The following is a 12,913-nucleotide window of genomic DNA, read 5'->3' as shown; positions in this document are numbered from 1 at the left end:
GTGGTGTACAAACTATGTGTTTACCTAGAATTTTTAGTTACCTAGGCACAAAACTTAACATTGTAGAAATAAATCTGTTCGCATTGTAGTTAAAGAAGTAGGACCTCATTCCGCTAAAATGTTACTCATAGTATTATTCTGTTTTCATCTCGATATGCTAGATCGATTAATGAAATTTAAGGTAAAACGCTGCTGTGTCATCTACATTGTCTTGTCGGATATACCCTTTATAACAGATGAACTGTTTGGGAGATACATAAACATTCAATTATACAGTGACCACCCAACAAGAGTTTACGGCGAACTCAAGAGACGGGTGCATAGCAGCCTGACAGGAAGGACTGGCTTTATTACCCCAGATCTCTTACCGGTCCTTTTTGCTGCCGACAGCTATTGCTCTCTTCAACAACAAGGAATTAGAAGTCAGCCTCATTAGCTATATGACAGGAAAGAAATGAAAAGCTGGCATTGATTTTCCATTTCTTACAATAATGTCATTCCACCTGCAGAAAATTATTTCCATTTTCGTATTTCCTGACCTGGCATCTTCAAAAGAAATTTTGTGACGAGTCATAATTCATGCTCTGTTATTTTACTTATCAATCTCCTAATTTTGTTTTCCAGAACCTCAGCTTTATACAGATTGTTTCAATAGACTTTCTGTTAAGATTTCACCACAAATAAAAGTTGCTCATATTGAAATGTGGAGAACGAGCTGGGTATAATCCTCTTGTAATTATCCAATCGTCAAACACATTTCTAAGTGCAGCCACAGAATTACGTGCAATGTGGGCCATGGCACCATCTTGCTGAACGTGGGTGTAGTGTGTCTTTCCCCAATCAACGTGTTACAGGTTGCAGAATAGTGTCCAGATAGCGTTTGGAGGTCAGTTTTCCATTTTAAAAAATGGTGTCAAATTTCCCTTTTGGGAAAATCAAATGATCATAGACATGTCATCCACAAAATGAAACACTAATTGATAATGATTAATTTATTTGCATGTAAGGAATCATTTTCGAGACACTTGTATGTAATTTGTAGTCAACTGCGTAGAATTCAGAGCATCAAAAGTGGAAAACGGACTCGGGGCCAATGAAACGACCACACGTGAAATAATCAGTTCTCTAGGCTATGTTGGTATAAGGCCTCTTCGATAAAAGAGCATTTTATATGTCTCTGTCATGACAATCCATCAATTCTTCGCATCACAGCCTGCAAGTTCACATCAACCCTGTGTACTCTAATGCCACTCTGTGATGTGTCTTTGTCATTGCCATCCTTCAATACATCTCATCACAGACTGCATGGTTGCTGGGTATCATCACGTCACACTCTTTGTATCGCTGATTTCGTGACACAAATTTTCAGATAAACTGCACCCATCACATATTTCAGAATATATGAGTCCAGTTATATGTCTCCTAACTGCACACCGAACACCCACTTACATAGTACAATTTACGAACTTCATCGTGTAGATCCATATTGATACAGTTAAAACTACGAAACAGTGTTAGGTTTTGGTCCGTCCAATCAATACACGTCACTTTACAAGTGAACTATTTAATTAAAAACATATTTAAAATATTTAGGGTCATGTTTTGTTTCCATTTGAGACTTCATCAGCCATAAAATCACATGATAGATTACAAAACTCAAATCTGAAACTGAAAAAAGTAAAAAGAATGGAAGAACCCAATGTCTTTTTAAGGACTATTTGGGAAATGCAAAAGATATAAATATATATACATTACTAGCAAGATACCCGTGCTTCACTACGGTATTATACTGAAATTTATAATTGAATGCTTAACATTTTATATATAATCCGCCAAAATTCGCTATCTGACTCGTTTTCTGAGAGATTACAACAAAGTTCCTCCCATATTTTTCAGTCTTTCTTCCAGCAATCAATTTTGTACTTCCCAGGCTAGCTCCAGGTATTCCGCCCGGTCAGTTGGGTCCCTAAATCTTTGCCATCTTTACCTACAATCGTTTTTAATATGGATCAAACCTTGAGATCCGGCTGGTGTCATCTTGGGTGCCTTGGCGGTACTCAAGCCGCAGACGGAGTGCATTCGTAGTTGTTACCCGTCCAAGAACCCGTTTCCATCGCGGTCCACACATTTTGACGACGGTTCAGTTTATTATTATTATTATTATTATTATTATTATTATTATTATTATTATTATTATTATTATTATTATTATTATTGATGTTCTGGATCCTAGAACAAGCTGCGAGACCGCTACTTGCTGGTAAATTACATCTGCTGCCATTGTCATTGCTGATAATGTGACCAGCACCATTGTCGTGCGGGGGCGCGGGATTTCTGGCGATACGAATTATATACTTCCGTGCATTATTTACCTTATTATAGAGGTGAACAATTACACGGTCAATATCATTCCTATCGCTTATTTCAAATGTGTATAAGTTGTTACTTATATTCCAGGAGAATCTATTGTAATCTAACTTTAAGTTCTCAAAAGGAAAAGATGGCTCTTGTAAACGAACCCAGGAAAGATTAAAAATGATCAGTTTATGATCAGAATCAAGTAGTACATTGTGAACAGAAAAATCAATTGGTCTCAACTTCTTTTTCACCCCACCGCCGTTAAGTTGATTCCCCCCCGAATAAGGAAAAAAGACGTGTTTCTGTATGTATAAAGGAAATTCCAAATACTAATATTCACATCTGTTACCTTCAGTTTTAAGATATAAGTATCCCCATAAAAATAATTTTTCACTTCGTTTCACACTCCCCGCCTTTTAAGTTTTTGAGGTATGTGTCCTCATAAAAGGAATGCAACTCCTTTTCATCCCAGCCCCCAAGATGATTTCTCCCCCCAAAAAAAACGCGTTTTTCTTTGTTTTTAAAGGAGATCCAAATACCAATTTTCACATCTGTAACAACCTTAGTTTTTATTAGATGTATGTATCCTCATACAATTAATTTTTTAATTCTTTCACCCCCTGTCATTGGATTTTCCAAGAATACATGTTTCTTTACTTTGAAAGCAGATTCCAAATACCAATTCACGTCTGCAAAATCTTTCGTTTTTGAGATAATAGTATCTTCATGCAAATAATTGAATTAATTTTTCAATTCAAACCCCCCCCCCCTTTAAGTGGATATCCGAAAACAAAAAATGCATATTTATTTTTAAAGGAGATTCCAAATACCAAATTTCATGTCTGTAACATCTTAAGTTTTTGAGATATCAGTACCCTAAGCAAAGGAATTCAACACCATTTTCAAGTGGTTTTCCCGAAAACAAAAAAATACATGTTTGTTTATTTTTAATAGAGGTAAGTAAATACCATTTTTCACTTATGTAACATGTTAAGTTTTTGAGATATACTGTAGACATGCTCATTTTAAAATTTCACCCTCTTCTTACTTAGTTCCTCTTAAGTGGAGTATCCGTAAACAAATCACCTATGCTTCTCTACTTTTGCAGGAGAATCCAATTACCAATTTTTTACGCCTGTAACATTTTACGTTTCTGAGATATACTGTAGATATAGTCTTTCTAAAAATTTGCCCCAAATTGTCACTCCTGTTTAACCCCCATTAATTGGATTTTCCAAAAACAAAAATATATTTTTTCTTTATTTTTAAAGGAGATCCCAAATACCAATTTTCAGGTCTGTAATATCTTCAGTTTCTGATATATAAGTATCCTCATTAAAGGCATTCAACCCCTTTTTCGCCCTTTTTACCCCTCCTATTGGGCTCTTCCGAAAACAAAAAGAAAATATTTGTTTCTTTATTTTTAAAGAAGATTCTAAATACCAATTTTTACATCTGTAAACTTTTAAAGTTTTGAGATATAGATACACTCATTGTAAAAATTGACACCCCCTTTTCAACACCTTAGCGACAGAATATTCAAAAATCCTCCCTTAGCGAGCACCTACATGAATCCTCAAAATTTCATTTCTTTATGTCCAGAAGTTTTGGCTTGGCGATGATGAATCAGTCAGTCAGTCAGGACATGTTCTTTTATATATATTGATTACACAGATTGATCTCACTTCCTGCAAAAACTTTTGCCTTCAATGTTAAAAATGAAATGAATTTGAAATTGACAAGCCTGCCATAATGTCTCGAACGGAATCAATGTCCATTTTTGCTGTCCGTATTTGAAACAGAAGTTCCTATTTAATCTGTTGAGAAAAAAATAAGAGAACAAATATACATATATTTAAAGAGGTAGCTTAAAACTTCTTGCAAACAATCTTTCAGCCAAGTTAAATATGAACAATCTTACTTTTTTTAAATTAGAATACTCAGATTATTTAAGGAATGTAAAATGTTAGTCACTTGTAAAGTGATATGTATTGATTGCGTGGACCAAAACCTAACATTGTTTCTTAGTTTTAACTGTATCAATACGGATCTACACAATGAAGTTCGTAAATTGTACACCTTCAGAATATCAAGTAGCTTGGTCCTATCAGCATTATCGAATGTCTTTTTCTAGATCTACAGTCCTTGTCCTTCTTTATTCGATCCTCTAAAATCAGATGTAAAGTCAGGATTGCTTCACATGTTCCTACATTTCTTCCGGAGCCAAATTGATCTTCTCCCAACTCAGTTTCAACCTTTCTTTCCCTTCTTCTGTAAATAATAAGTGTTAAAAATTTTGCAGGCATGAGATACTAAACCAATGGGCAGTAGTTTTCACCGTTGTCAGCTCCGGCTTTCTTGGGAATAGGTATAACAACATTCTGCCGAAAATTGGGTGGAAATTCTCAAGACTCATACATTTTACACGCTAAACGGAATAACCTCGCCATGCTGGTTTCTCCTAAGGCAGTCAGTAATTCAGAGGGAATTTCATCAATTCCAGGTGCCTTGTTCCTATTTAGGTCTCTCAAAGCTCTGTCGAACTCTGACCTCAAAATTGGGTCTCCCATTTCATCAGTGTCAACAGTCTCGTCTTGTTCCAGAACCATTTCAACTACAGTAGAAGTCCGTTATAGCGAGTACGGCATATAATGAGAACTCCATTATAGCGACTACTTTTTTCTGTCCCTTCAAAATTCCTATATTAAACTTTGTATCGTCTTTCGGTTACAGCGAGCGCCCTATCACTGGCGCATCCGTTATTACGAGCAATTAAGCGCATGCGATTTTTCCGTTACCGATATTTTTGCACCCCAGCGATGATACTGCATGCGATCGATTACCTTCAGCATCGTTTCCTCGCTATGTGCACTAGCGATTTCTTACGTCAACTTTCGAAGGCGATGTCGGAGTCGATTAGTAATATCCGTCGACAGCTGTTCCGTAAAGAAAATTTGAAATGAAAGAGAACATATTTTCGTAATAAATGCGTAAATGTGTCCGATAATGGTTGTTAACTCTTTAAAAATTAAGTCTGACTAAACGACCGCTTAATTTTGAGGCGACATGCTGCAATTAAGTAAGAACGGGATACACCTAGAGATATGGCAGAGTGCTTAATTGATTTCAGAGGTTAATTTATATTTTGTTGTGTCTGGTTAAATTACGGAAAGGCTATTATGAAAATTTATAGCGAGAAAGGTATAATTTCTCTACTGGCGCTTGAAGTGTGTTTTCATCATATGTATAGTACGGTTAAGTTAGGATACGTGACACTGTTTGAATATGAAAACTGAAACGTTTGCAACAAAATGCGATCGATCATCTTCGGTACGGTATAGTTTTCTCACTTTGTGCATTTGCGACCTCTCTCGTTGACATTCAAATGCGATGTTGGCGTTGATTAGTAATACCCATCGACTGCTGTTCTCGAACAAAAATTCGAAATGAAAGAGGATAACACGTTTTCGTAATAAATGCGTAAATAACTTGGCCGATAGCAGATGTTAACTCGTTAAAAATAAAGACTGAAGTAAACGATATCTTAATTTTAATGTTACCGGGTATATACGAAAATTAAGTAAGAATGTGATACACCTCAAGATATGGAAGAGTACCTCACTGATTTCAGAGGATATTTCATATCTTCTCGCGTCTAGTTACAGCTATTTACATGCGTTTCAAATATGTTTTCATGATAGGCTACATATACGGTTAGGTTAGGTGACGCTGTTTGAAGAAGAAAGCTGAGGTATTTGCCACAGAAATCTCTGGAGCGATGCCGTATTTCTCCGAATCCAAGACTTTTTTTTCTCAGAATCTCGTGCGAAAACTCAGGGGTTGTTGCATTCGCGGCCTAACATGGATCCCGCTGGCAACTACCGCGGTAACCACGCTGCTTCTTTTCACACGCGCACAGAACTAGTTGACAATAAACGACCGCCTCTTTACTACACATCGCTAGCCGTGACAACCGGTTGTACAGTACCTGTGTGTTTCTCAAATCTTCATAATGGTATCAAAACATGCGACCCTTCGAATTCTTAGAAAAGCCATAGCTACACAGTGGCAGAGTCATAACGCGTCTATTATACTTGACGCTTAGTAAAATTTTATAGACAGCAGGAATATTTTCGTGATGGATAGTCGTATTGTAAAGAAATGTGGAAAAAGTATTGCCGGCAAATTTTCAACGGGTTCTTGTCGATATTATGATGCTAATTTTAAGTTAATGTTTATTAAACACTCGGAAATGTAGAATAATTGTGCCGCCGCAAGAAAATACGGCATAGGCCTAACTAAAGCCAGTATTTGGCGTTGTCGTGAAGACAAAGAGCTAAAGAAAAATGCGTAGGTACTGTACAAAAAAATGCATTCAGTGGTCCGCAACAAGGACACTTTAAAGAATTCGAAGATTAAATTGTGAGGTATGTGCACGAAAAACGCGAGGGCGGAATGCCCATACCATGGCACAATAAACTCGTTCGTTGACTTTCAACGTTCGCGATTAGGCCTATACATCGCTAGCCGCTGAATTTGGCCGAACCCGACATGCGAGACGTCCATGTAGCGGTAGCCGGTTATATCTGATGCTGCGTAAAAGTAACAGTTTTATAGACAGCAAGAATAATTTCCTGATGGATCGTGGTATTATAGAGGCGCATGGAATAGATATTACCGGAAAATTTTCAACGAGTTCTCTTCGGTATTATTATTCCAATGTTAAGTTAATGGTCCTTAAACCCGTGGAAATAAAGAACAATTGTGCAGCCGCGAAAAAAGAAAAAGAAATTCGGCATGACGAAAGTCAATGTTCGGCATCTAAAAATAGTCTAAAATGCGCAGGCCTACTGTACAACAAGCATTCATATGATTTTACAAACTTCTTTTTGAGCCTGATTTAAATTTTTTGAAGGAAAAAAGTGAGGTTCATCTTAGATTCGGAGAAATACGGTACTATAATTTTTTCAGATGAAATTAAACATACACTTTCATGTAGTATCGGATTACGAAAAATAACAAACAAGTAAGCCGTAGTGTGGATATCATCTCCGGAAACGCAAGTTTTGAACAAACTGATTGCCGTTTCATACTGATTTCAAAGTGCATGATGGGTTTTCCGACTTTTAGACAAAATCTGATATAACGACAATCCGTTATAGCGAGTAAATTTTTCGCTGTTATGAATTCTCGCTATAACGGACTTCTACTGTACTTCTTTACCTTGATACGACTGTTGTATATGTTCGTGCCATCTTTCTGTCTTGTCTTCTTTCCGTAAAACTGGTTTTCCACCTGAGCTCTTAATATTCATACACCTAATTTTCCTTTCTCCAAAGGTTTCCTTGTGATTTTCCTGTATGCAGCATCTACCTTTCCTACAACCATACAACCTCCTTATACTTGTGTTTCAGCCATTCTTCCGTAGCTGTCCTGCACTTTCTACTTCATTCTTTAATCGTCTGTATCCTTTTCTGCCCTCTTAATTTTTTTAAATTGTAATTTCATCGTTCATCAATCAGGTCTTGTATATCCTGAGTTATCTATTGATTCTTAGGGCCAGTATTATAATAGAGGTTTTAACTGTTAGTTCAGTTGGATCTCGAAGATATTTTTGAGGTGTTTGAAGAAGTATTAAGCGATGATGAAGAAGTAATTCAAATTATTGAACGACCACGGGCACCACGAGTTTTTCGAGCAGGGACACGTCACTTTCATATATGGAATGAAACAGAGTTTTTAAATAGGTTTAGGCTTACAAAACAGACTGTCATAACCCTATTTCAGCAAATCGGTGCTAGAATAAAACATGCAACGAAAAGGTAAGAATGTAAAAATGAAATATTGAACTGTTTGAATGTTAAAAGTGTAAATTTTAGAAAATAAAGTAACTTCCTTCTATTTCAGAAATCATGCTGTAGAATCCCTCAGTCAACTACTAATAGCATTGCGGTTTTATGCCTCCGGTAGTATGTTTATTACAATGGGAGATTTCGGAGGAATTCATAAGGCCACTGTTTCACGGACTTTATTGCGTGTGACATATGTTATAGCCTCCCTTGCTCCACAGCAAATAAAATTACCAACAGAGGAAAATGACATGTCAGTAAGTAACAATCAGTTTTAAAAAATTGCTAAGTTTCCCAGAGTGATTGGGGCCATTGACTGTACCCACATCAGAATACAGTCCCCTGGAGGAGATTCTGCAGAGCAATACAGAAACAGAAAGGGGTCCTTTTCATTAAACGTGCAGGTTGTAGCTGATGCAAATCTGAAAATCAAGAATATTGTAGCAAGATGGCCAGGATCAGCACATGGTGCTACCATATTCAACAATTCACGACTGAGGGCTCAGTTTGAATCAGGTGTGCATGGCAGTTCTCTATTGCTTGGAGATTCTGTGTATGGCATCAAACCATATCTAATGACACCACTCCTGGAACCTGCTACTCCTGCGGAATCATTGTATAATGACTCTCAAATAAGAACAAGAAACGTTGTTGGGAGGCTCTCTGGAGTTTGGAAGCATCGATTCCCTGTTTTGTCTCTGGGCATAAGACAAAAGTTGAAAACTGCTCGGATGGTTATTGTTGCAACTGCTGTTCCGCATAACATTGCAAGAGACGTGAATGAACCTGAACCAGACTTTGTACATGTGGATGAGGACAGACTAGAAGGTATAATGGAAAGGGCGCTAGGGATTGAAGTAAACAGAGGTGGAGAATTTGTTGGGCAAATGTTAATTCAAGATTACTTTTCAAATTTATTGTGAAACTAATGTAACATGTAACTAAATGGCCAATTTGAGCAAAAAGTAACAATCGGTGAGTTGAAAAACCACTATTATTATTATTATTATTATTATTATTATTATTATTATTATTATTATTATTATTTCTGTATTTTCATAGTAGTTCAATTATTGTCACATAATAATCATGTATGATGCTAGTGGAGTGTTGACTATTTAATTCAGAAGTGTAATATATGATGGCACTGAGTAATCACTACAAGTTTGTGTTGTTGCACAAAGGATATTCAATACAGAAATTTCAGATTTGTATCAAAACATTTCTTTAACCTTCATTGACATATTGCAGACAGAAAACAATACCACTATCATTTGCAGAACGTTTAACCTATGTAATAGCATGCAAAGTGCAAAGTCCACATAGTGTAATTACATCATGGCAGATTTTATATTTTATAGGCCGAACATAATTAATAATTTACTTAAGGGACATTAGGACTGACGTATTTGACTTATTTACTTCGAATTTTATATGGTGAATGAATATGGTAATATAAAGCAATGTTCAAATTTTTATACTGTAGCCTACCTTGAACTGTTCCATAGATATTAATTTATTTTCTGATAATTTTTATCAAATGTCATAAAATAGGCCTATTGAGAATGTAAGTTCCACTAAATCGAAGAAGGTAGCACCTTATTTCCCTATCAATGAACTTATCATGTTTGAGATTGGACATTTTACCATACAGAAATAATTTTCATCCTTTACCTGCTTCAATTTGTGAGAAATTACTTCAAATTTGAGAATATGAAAATAATTTTCAACCAAACGATGAAGGAATTGTACAAGTAATCTTGAAACTTATAGACAGGTCACTGAAGGACATACATGCCAATTTTTAGGCCACCATAAACAAATATGATATGCAGGTTAGGTTTCGTGTGCCTGCAAATGTAGGACGGAGATACCAGTAATTGTATTTCTCTGTAAGCATGCATAATAAATTTCTGCAAATATTGAGATACGAACTTGACATTTTATGTGGTCCAAGAATATGGTAATATGAAGCACTGTTAAAATTTAACTGTATTTTGAATTGTTCCATAGATATTACCTAATTATATTCTGAGCATTTATATGAAAATTCATCAAATATTGAAAACGTAAGGCGCACTAAATCGATGAAGGTACCACAATTCTTAGGTAGCTATCCAGCACGTTATTTCCCTATCAATTAACTTAGTTATCATTTTTGAGACTGGGCCATTTACCATACTGAAATATTTTCTGTCTTTACCAGCTTCAATTTGCAAAGAATTGCTTCAAATTTGAGCATTTAAAACTTATTTACAACCAAACCAATGAATAAATTGTAAAAGTAATAACTAAACATATAGACAGGGCATTGAAAAACATACATGCTAGTTTTAAATCACCACGAAAACGTCTGGTGGGCATGCTAGGTTTTTATTGCTTGAAAATATAAAACAGCCCTTCTATTTACATCAAATGGGATCTTTGGGATTTAGATTCGTCTTTTAGCTGAGGACTTGAGTGTGTCTGATTTGGACAGAACCCACACAAAGAAAATTTTATGCATAGCTAAACCATGCCTGTTCCTCACCTGAAGTAAGAGCAAAATTTCCACATTCCACACATTTTAGGTGTTTAACCAGTTCATAGAGTGAGGTACAGTGTATCAAAATAAACTGATCTCTTGTTAATTGGGAATCAGGCCTACTTTCAGATGTATTGCCAAACATTGTCAGCTTCTTCACACTTTTACTGCTAACATCAATATATACATTACCTTCTTCAATTGTAATTTTAGACGTTATTGGTGCTCCAGCATGCAGGGACATAAATGCATGTTGAATTTCAGGTTGTTCTTAAATCACATTTTCACTAGGCCTACCTGTTTACTTCCAAGTAACAACTTGCTTTAGAGCCCTATCTCCGCTTATTTTACTCTTATTTCTTGGCTTATGCCAGCATGAGCTAGTGGCATGCATTTTATCACCATAAATTCACTCATAGAAAAGCAGTAATACACACCATGATTATTTTGTTTACAAAACATACAGTCCCACGTGGGTACTACTTTAGTCATTAATTGCCACTAATTTGTTATGTATAGCCAACTGTACATTAATTACTACCAAAACAACTTATAAATACCTCCCTAAACGTTAAACAATTATATCTGAAACTAAAAAGAAGGTAAGAGCATGGAATTTGCACTGATGTGATTTACAAACAAATTTAGGTTTTGTATACATTACATAGTAATAGTCTGATATTTATACTCCAGATAGAAGCACAATGCAGACTCAGTGATTCAGAGGCAATTTCAAAATATTCATCTATATATATAAAATAAGAGTTTTGTCTGTACATTGCTCAGAATTTGAAAATAATGGTATTTCTGTATCGATCATGTCCACAGTAACAAGAAAATGCAGTTTTTACTTTTCCGTAATTTCTGTCTGTATGTATGTATGTATGTATGTACACCCAACATGAGAAAACGGCTGAAGAGAATTTAATAAAAATCGGTATGTAGAGTCGGGGGGTGAGCCGCTACAATCTAGGCTATAAATTATTTTATTCACGCTGAGTGAAATGGTAGTTTAGGGGAAGGCCTAAAATTCAATTCTCAAATATTTATATTATTAGTGATCATATCGATAAATACTACATAACTTTAGTTATTAAATTTCTGATCATTTACGTCTTATGTATTTTTACCGTACCGGCTATGATAACAGAGATATTCAGGAATTTGGGTTTTTGTTGCTAAGTCCATATCAACGCCGAGCCCCGACAAAATGGGTAAACAGAATTTAATGAAAATCGGTATGTAGAGTAGGGGAATAAGAAACTACAGTTTAAGCTATAAACAATGTTATCCACCCTGGGTGAAATGTTAGTTTAGGGGAAGGCACCTAAAATTTAATTTTTAAATACCTATGTTCTTGGTCCTATGGAAAAGTACTACATAACAAAAGTTATAGAGAATATAATTTCCGATCATTTATTTATGTTTTATTCAGTTTTACCGTACCGACTATGATAAGAGTGGTATTTCAGAACCAGAAGACAATTAATAATGTGACGGCCTACAATATCGAAAGCGCGTAACATAGATCAACTATAACATTACAGTGACCTTTGTTTGTTGTAATGTTCTTTGTCTCTTATGCTGACATTCAACTCCGATAGATGGGATTACTGCTGCGTACCGAGTATAACAGCCTAACTGAATATTGGCGGGAAATAGCTGAGGAGTTAGATAACTTTCTTCTTTAGCATGCCAATCCTCTGGTTCATACATTTTCTGATATTCTGTTTTGAATGAGCAGTGTGTGCACTTAAGTCAGAGGCTCAGTTGTTAGTAGGAGTAGTAGTATGAACTGGTCTGGAATTACAATTTAGCCCTTTTCAAATTATAGTACCAGAATTCACTAAACTCAAAATTCAACCTTGAAAAGAGCCGTTTCTTAGGAAAAGCTTCTTCCTCTTCACTTTAATTAAATCTACATTAATTTTATTCCAAATTAGCAGCGAAGATGTGGTTTCTTTTCTGGCTTGGAGGAGAAATTGCCTCCACGTCAGATAGTTCTCTCCCCTGCCAGTGTAGTGAATTGAGATTTTCCGACTCATCGGGTACTCCCAGGAAGCTGATAAGTAAACGGGCATAGTTTTTGCCCTGGGACTATCCACTATTTGAACACACACACACCCCGCGCCGAAAAAGGACGAAGATTGATCACGGATGTCTGCATCTTGGTCATTCCAGC

The 12,913-nt window shown here is 35.9% G+C and overlaps 1 protein-coding gene across 1 annotated transcript in view; it reads left to right on the top strand.

Annotated features, from left to right (window-relative positions):
* Window positions 1–12,913, top strand: part of LOC136864400 (26S proteasome non-ATPase regulatory subunit 6) — a 121,382-nt gene that overhangs the window by 12,863 nt on the left and 95,606 nt on the right. The window lies entirely within an intron of this gene.

This window comes from Anabrus simplex, chromosome 2 (genome assembly GCF_040414725.1).
Source record: "Anabrus simplex isolate iqAnaSimp1 chromosome 2, ASM4041472v1, whole genome shotgun sequence".
Taxonomy (NCBI): Eukaryota; Metazoa; Arthropoda; class Insecta; order Orthoptera; family Tettigoniidae; genus Anabrus; species Anabrus simplex.
This window is presented reverse-complemented; position numbering and strand designations above follow the sequence as displayed.